We start from the raw sequence: 8,943 nt of genomic DNA on the forward strand, positions 1-8,943 counted from the left end.
AGTGAAGAATTCTATCAGGCCTTCATAGAAGACCTAATACAGTACTCTTCAAACTATTCCACAAAATAGAAACAGAAGGAACATTACCCAATTCATTCTATGAAACCACAATTACATTTATACCTAAACCACACAAAGATCCAACAAAGAAAAAGAGCTTCAGACCAATTTCCCTTATGAACATCGATGGAAAAATACTCAATAAAATACTTGCAAACTGAATCCAAGAACATATCAAAACGATCACCCATGATAATCAATTAGGCTTCATCTCTGGGATACAGAGATGGTTCAATATACAGAAATCCATCAACTTAATCCACTATATAAACAAACTCAAAGAAAAAACCCCATGATCATCTCACTAGATTCTGAGAAAGTATTTGACAAAATTCAACAGTCCTTCATTTTAAAAGTCTTGGAAAGATCAGGAATTCAAGGCCCATATGTAAACATAGTAAAAGCAATACACAGAAAACCAATAGCCAACATCAAACTTAATGGAGAGAAACTTGAAGCAATCCCACTACAATCAGGGACTAGAAAAGGCTGCCCACTCCCTCCCTACCTATTTAATACAGTACTCAAAGTCCTACCCAGAACAATTAGACAACAAAAAGAGGTCAAAGGGATACAAATCGGAAGAGAAGAAGTCAAAATATCACTATTTGCAGATGATATGATAGTATACTTAAGTGACCCCAGGAGCTCCACCAGAGAACTACTAAAGCTGATAAACAACTTCAGCAAAGTTGCTGGGTATAAAATTAACTCAAATAAATCAGTAGCTTTCCTCTACTTAAAGGATAAACAGGCTGAGAATGAAATTAGGGAAATGACACCCTTCACAACAGTCACAACCAATATAAAATACATTGGTGTGACTCTATCCAAGCGAATGAAAGATCTGTATGACAAGAACTTCAAGTCTCTGAAGAAAGAAATCCAAGAAGATCTGAGATGAAAAGATCTTCCATAAAAAGAATGTCAAAAAGGAATTAGTTTCTCAACACAGTGGTGACTTTTTTTTTTTACTTATGTGAGTTAATATGTTTACTTTGTCATTCAAACCAGTTTATTTTTAAAACTTGGCATCTAAAGCATAGTGACTCAAATACGACTATTAAAAATATGTTTGATCTGGAAAAAAAAAAGATCTTCCATGCTCATGGACTGGCAGGATTAATACAGTAAAAATGGCAATTTTGCCAAAATTAATCTACAGATTAAATGCAATCCCAATCAAAATTCAAACTCCATTCTTCATAGAGTTAGAAAGACCAATTTGCAAATTCATTTGAAATAACAAAAAACCCTGGATAGTGAAAACTATGCTCAACAATAAAAGAACTTCTAGGGGATCACTGTCCCTGACCCCGAGCAGTATTACAGAGCAATAGTGATAAAAACTGTATGGTATTGGTACAGAGTCAGGCAGGTAGATTAAGGAAATAAAATTGAAGACCCAGAAATGAACCTATGGTCATTTGATCTTTGACAAAGGAGTCCCATGTTCTAATTGCTTGATATTTTCTGACCATCAGATTCTTTCTTGCCTTGTTGTTTTTTTTTTTCTTCTTTTTTCCCCTTTGGTTTAATTTATTCTTTTTATTGTTCTCTTTGTTTTCATTTATTGATTTCAACCCTATTTTTAAATATTTCTTGCTGTGTGTTACTGTACTTTAATCTAGAGTTTTGATGTGTGCTCTTAAGTCACTAGTATGAAATCTCACTAATTTCTTTAGTATAGCATTTAGTGGTATGAAATTTCCTATTAACACTACTTTCATTTTTTTCCCATAAGTTTGGGTATGCTGTGCATTCATTTTCCTTGAATTCTAGAAAGTCATTTCTTTCTTTCTTTTTTCCTTTTTCTTCCTTGTCCATGTAATCATTGAGTGGAGAGCTGTCCAATTTCCATGTGTTTGTAGGGTCTCTGTTGTTTCTGTGTACTTGTAGCCAGTTTTATCTGTGGTAGTCTGTTAAGATACAAGTGGATTATTCCAATTTTCTTGTATCTGTCCAGGCTTATGTTGTGTCCAAGTATGTGGTCAATTTTGGAGAGAGTTCCATGAGATGCTGAGAAGATATATTCCTTTGTGTTTGGGTGAAATGTTTCTGTAGAATAACTGTTAGAATCATTTGATTCATAACATCTGTTAGTTTCCTTATTTCTCTGTTTAGTTTCTGTCTGGATGATCTGTCCATTGATGAGAATGGGATGTTGAAGTCTCCTCCTATTAAGGTGTCAGGTTCAATATGTGACTTATACTTTAGAATGTTTCTTTTGGAATGTGGGTGCCCTTATTTTGGGGACATTCAGACATGAGGTGTCATCTTAGGGGATATTTGTGTTGATGAGTAAGAAGTGTCTTTTCCCTCTTTTGATTAATTTGGCTGGAAAGTATATTTTTATTAAGTATTAAAGTAGGTACTCTTGGTTGCTTCTTTTTTATCTTTTTATTGGATATTTTATGTGTTTACATTTCCAATGTTATCCCCCATTTACCAGTTCCCCCCTCTCCAATCCTTCCTTCCCCTGCTTCTGAAGGTGTTCCCCCTCCCAACCACCCATTCCCACCTCACCACCCTGGAATTTCCCTACAATGTGGAATAGAGCCTTCACAGGTCCAAGGTCTTCTCCTCCTATTGATGCCAGACAATGCCATCCTCTGCTACATATGCAGCTGGAGCCATGGGTCCCTCTATGTGTACTCTTTGGTTGGTAGTTTAGTCCCTGGGAGATCTGGGGGGTCTGGTTTGTTGATATTGCTCTTCATCCTATGGGATTGCAAACCCCTTTAGCTCTTTCAATCCTTTCACTAAATCCATTGGTGTCCCCATGCTCAGTCCAATGGTTAGCTGCAAGCATCCTGATCTATAGCAGTAGGGATGAGGCAAAGCCTCTCGGGAGACATCTGTATCAGGCTCCTATCAGCAAGCACTTCTTCACATCATAGTGACTGGGTTTGCTGGCTGCATATGGGATAGATCCCAGGTGGGGCAGTCTCTGGATGGCCTTTCCTTCAGTCTCTGCTCCACTCTTTGTCCCTGTATTTCATTTAGAAAGGAACAATTATGGGTTAAATTTTTGAGAAGGTTGGGTGGCCCCAAACCCCAACTGGGGGGCCTTACCTAACCTCTGGAAATGGTCTCTACAGGTTCTCCCCTTTGTTAGTCATTTCACCTAATCTAATCCTTGTGTTCTTTTTATCTTTACTGTTTGGTTTTGTGTGTACATGTGCATGAGAGAGAGAGGAGTGGGGGGAGAGAGTATGCGTGTCTTTCTTTGAGTGGGTGAATGACGTGCGGATGCTCACAGGAGCCAGAATGGGGCATTGGGTCTCCTAAAACTAAAGTAGCAAGCAGTTGTGGGCTGCCTGAAGACATGGGTGCTGGGATGTGAAATCATAGCCTTGTAAGAGCAGCCAGCACTCATAACCAGCAGTAAGCACTTTTGATCACTGAGCCATTTCCCACTTCTTTTTTCCTTTGTTTTATTCTCAGGAAGATGGGAAAGTTCTTGTTAACTTCTTTCTAAATCTTTGTCCTATCTTTTTTAATCTTCCATTCTCCCACACATACTCTTGCCAGTGTATCATATTAATTGAAAATCTTTCAAGGGCAGACAACCTGTAGTTGCTTTTGGAAATCCAGAATGAACACTATATAGTAAACTTCTATGTGTCATGTAAATTCTTAATTCTTTGGAGAAACACAAATGGTCTCAATTTACCCTCTAATGCCCTGACTTGAAGCATTTTCAAACATCGGGAAAAGAAAATCATTTACATTTAGAACTGACAAGAAACAGACTCAGTTGTCTCTAAAAATATATGAGTTAAGAGTAGTCTGCCAAGGACTTTGTATAAAGGCAAAAGATAATAAACTTAAAATGTATATATTAGTCAAGGAAGGTTTTACACATATAGCAATATGGTCCACTTCCTAGAACTAAGCGCCTGTACTAAATACAAAACTGATGCCGACCAGATTATTATTTTTTGAATGGTAAAACTTAATTATATCTATCTTGAATAAAATGAAAGTCATTTCTTTGGGATTTCATGGCATAAAACTTGCAAATTTATAATTTTCTCTGATTTTTCTGGTTTATAGCAAACATCTCTCCATGCTTTTTCCATACCTTATAAAATACTGGCAAATCTGATATTTATTATACCATTCAATTCTGTACACTCTGAGACTTGAAACCTGGAGCATGTCCAAGAGTCAGACAAAAAAGATGAACTACTAAAAGAGAAAAAGAGAAAAACTGTATGGATAATTTTGTAGTAATTAAGTTTGGTTTTGAGGATCAATTTTTTTCTATAATCCTATTACTGAAACTTATTAGATGTCACGTTGAAGAATTTTCTTCTAGAGAATGTGTGCCTATCAGATGAAATATTTATTTGCCCTTAATGATTTATTCAGCTTTCCTTAACCGGGAGTTCTTGGCACTTCAGAAGGATGTCTTAAGTATCCAGTTAGAAAAATGGGCAAAAATGCCAAGGTGGCATAATTCATTCATTTACAGATTGTGATGATCACAATGTCTAATTTAAAGTATTTTTGTCATTTAGTCCTCTTGAATCACATTTTTCTCAGCTACTTCCTTTCTCAGATGTTCTGTCTGATACTATGGAGAATTGGCAATGAAAATCCTGCCTGCAGTATGTAGAAATTGCCCTTACACACTGGTAGAGAACTGTGGACCCATGGACTAACATCTCTGTTCTCTCCAGTCTGGTCCTTCCAATGGAGCACAAGCTAATTTGGATGACTCTTATTTGAAAATAATAACTAACTTGGGCCCAGATAAGCAGAAAATATTTGAAACAATGTCAGTTGAAAAGTATATAAAAACCGAAGAGTAGAAACCTCATCTGAGCATTTTACTGAACCACTGGAGAGACGCTGGACTCTGTCACCAGCATTCTATTGCTTTTCTCTGAATATGAAACCTCTATGGATGGAATAAATTCTATTTCATCTCTGTTCCTCTGCATCAAGCACTGTAGAATAAAAGTTCCGGAGTCAGGATTATCTGTCAGTTGTCACCATAATCAAGCTTCATGCCAACATAACTCCAAAGTTTGTGAATTAAAACAATAATTTAATAATTTACTCATCTCCATATTTAACCACCTTGGAATTAACTATTCTGATCTGTGTTTGTATGTTCTTGCTTCCAAACTCAGGCTGGATTCAGTCTAACTCTTTCTCATTTTATTGAATTAATGAGTAGTTAAGGACGACAAACTTACCTATGTTGAATATCTATAACATCACACCTTTTGACTTTCCGTTGGCAAAAGACAAGTTATAGTACAGCACAAAGTAGTCTGCAAGAGTCATTCCTGGTTAAAAGAGCTGCAAAGACATACAGTTGATGTCCTAGACCCAGGAAGGGGTGAAAACATGAGACTGTTGCTTTAATTTATTCCAATGGCAACAGTGGAATTCACATCTTACAGTGGTGTCCTGCCTTCTTAACAGTGAGGAGAGAAGATTGGTCCACCTTATATTTCCTACAGAGGTTGAACATAAACAGGCTGTCTTCTACCAAGAAAAGCCAAATACTGAACAAGTTTGGAGTAAAAGGGCTAAGTCATGCTTTCTAATTTCCTTTAATGAGTTTGGGTGGAAAATAAAGATACATTTTACTTTAAAATGCAAACTAAATTAGAAAAGATATTTGAAAAGTTGGGGTATAGAGTAGAAAATGTAAAAATCCCATGCTTTCTAGAATAAATTATGGGATATTCATACTTGTAAGACACATTCCCTAGCACTACAGACAACCTTGAATCAATATACTATTGTTTTGTCCCACTACCCCAGATTTACTAAAAAAATGGGCATGAAATGAGTGAAAAGGAGCATTATGAAGCTATACACTTTGCTGCATGTATACAGAAAGCAGCAAGAAAACTCCCTCAAAACATGGATATTTCCTGCCAACTTACATTTTTGTGCTTGTAGAAACATTGACAATCATATTGATTCTTCATCTGTAAGAACAAATCTGGTATTGATCAAATGTTGCTTGCCCCGACCTCTAGTCTCATGACTTCTATACTCTTTCTAATGGGACTACAGATATGACTGTGTCAAGAGTTAAAATGAATGATATGAGTTATTGACGAAGGGAATAGACACGCAAGAAATGTGACCTGGTTAATAAGTAACCACTTCCTACACATATTTAAGAGGAGCTTGGACTAGGGCATAGCTATGGTCTAGAAGAGGAACATTGTGCTGTTGTATTTTCTTCATATAGATCAAGTGTGAGACCTACCTATCTAATGGGAACAGAGACTTTAAATCCACCTGCCAAAATAAATGAGTTATTAGTTTACAGCAGTCACAAAAGATATTAACTTTTAAGCACTGGGAGATAAGGGATCCTGTTCCTATGGGAAACTGAGCCCCACGCACGACCACTGCCCCACAAGACACCTACTTTTTTGCAGGAATTAATTTCTTCATTATTCTTTTGTAAAATGATCTCTAGGCTTAAAGACAGATTATTTTCTATTATGCCACTCTAGAAAGGAGACTCATTAGACATCTGAACTTCATAAATAAGTTTCAGTTGATATTGCCACTGGTGAATGTATGTTATGTTGATTTCCCCAGATAATAGTCTCCAAAATAACTATTGAAAGATATCGAGATTTTATTATTAATTTTATGCAGTCCCCAAGGAGCACCTTAAACAACCGCTATCTTCCTAGCAAGTCCATGCAAGAGGTACTGATCTTAGAGGCAAGGAAACATCTGGTTTGGCCTTCCCATTGAAATGCAGATGTATACTGAATTCTGCTTTGGCAAATAAGAACATTTTGGCTTAACTAAATTTAAGAACAAAAGAAACTGAATTATACTTCTGTACTCAACTCTGACACTTTCATGGACATCATATATGTTTACATGACTTTAATTTGACTGGCATACACTTTCTGTATTAAACCCTTTTAGAGTACCAACATTTATTAATATTAAGAGCCTTACATGGATCAGAGAAGAAATGAATGACAGTTGACCCACAAAGGTAATAAGATCTTGCCTTTTGATTATTTAAAATCCAGTTTAGAGTTACAATTAGAGTTAAGATAAGTAGAGTTAAATACTCCTCCATTCATAAAAGAAACCTTACTAAAGCTCAAAGCACACATTGCACCTCGCACAATAATAGTAGGAGATTTCAACACCCCACTCTCATCACTGGACAGATCATGGAAACAGAAATTAAACAGAGGCATAGAGAAACTAACAGAAGTTATGAAGCAAATGGCTTAACAGATATTTATAGAACACTTCATCTTAAAACAAAAGGATATACCTTCTTCTCAGCACCTCACAGTACCTTCACCAAAACTGACCAAATAACTGGTCAGAAAACAAGCCTCAACAGATACAAGAAGATAGAAATAATCCCATGAATTCTAATCAGATCATCACGGACTAAGGCAGGTCTTCAATAACAACAAAAACGACAGAAAGCCCACATATACATGGAAGTTGAACAATGCTCTACTCAATGATAACTTGGTCAAGGAAGAAATAAAGAAATTAAAGACTTTTTAGAATTTAATGAAAATGAAGGCACAACATACCCAAACTTATGGGACACAATGAAAGCTGTGCTAAGAGGAAAACTCATAGCTCTGAGTGCCTGCAGAAAGAAACAGGAGAGAGCATATGCCAGCAGCTTGACAGCACACCTAAAAGCTCTAGAACAAAAAGAAGCAAATACACCCAGGAGGAGTAGAAGGCAGAAAATAATCAAATGCAGGGCTAAAATCAACCAAGTAGAAACAAAAAGGACTATATAAAGAATCAAAAAGACCAGGAGCTGTTTCTTTGAGAAAATTAACAAGATAGATACACCCTTAGCCAGACATATCAGAGGGCACAGAGACAGTCTCTAAATTAACAAAATGAGAAATGAAAGGGACATAACAATAGAATCTGAGGAAATTTAAAAAAAAAATCGGATCCTACTACAAAAGCCCATATTCAACAAAACTTGAAAATCTGGAGGAAATGGACAATTTTCTAGACAAATACCAGGTACCAAAGATAAATCAGGATCAGATAAACCATCTAAACACCACCATACTTCCTAAAGAAATAGAAGCAGTTATTAAAAGTCTCCCAACCAAAAAGGTCCCAGGACCAGATGAGTTTAGTGCAGAATTCTACCAGACCTTCATAGAAGACCTCATACCAACACTGTCCAAACTATTCCACAAAATAGAAACAAACAGAGCACTGCCCAATTCCTTCTATGAAGCCACAATTACACTTATACCTAAACCACACAAAGACACAACAAAGAAAGAGAATTTAGACCTATTTCTCTGATGAATATCGACAAAAAATACTCAATAAAACCCTTGCAAACCGAATCCAAGCACACATCAAACAATCATCCATCATGATCAAGTAGGCTTCATCCGAGGGATGCAGGGTTGGTTCAATACACAGAAATCCATCAACTTAATCCACTCTATAAACAAACTCGAAGAAAAAAACCTACATGATCATTTCACTAGATGCTGAGAAAGCATTTGACAAAATTCAACACTCCTTAATGATAAAAGTCTTGGAAATTCAAGGCCTATACCTAAACATAGTAAAAGCCATATACAGCAAACCAGTAGCTAACATTAAACTAAATGGAAAGAAACTTGAAGCAAACCTATTAAAATCAGGGACTAGACAAGGCTGCCTATTCTCTACTTCAATATTGTACTCGAAGTCCTAAGCAAAGCAATCAGACAAAAAAAGATCAAAGGGATACAAAATATCACTTAAATATACTTAAGTGATCCCAAAAGTTCCTTTAGAGAACTACTAAGACTGATAAACAACTTCAGCCAAATGGCTGGGTATAAAATTAACTCAAACAAATAAGTACTCCCTCTACTC

The sequence above is a fragment of the Rattus norvegicus genome, chromosome 2 (assembly GCF_036323735.1).
Source record: "Rattus norvegicus strain BN/NHsdMcwi chromosome 2, GRCr8, whole genome shotgun sequence".
Taxonomy (NCBI): Eukaryota; Metazoa; Chordata; class Mammalia; order Rodentia; family Muridae; genus Rattus; species Rattus norvegicus.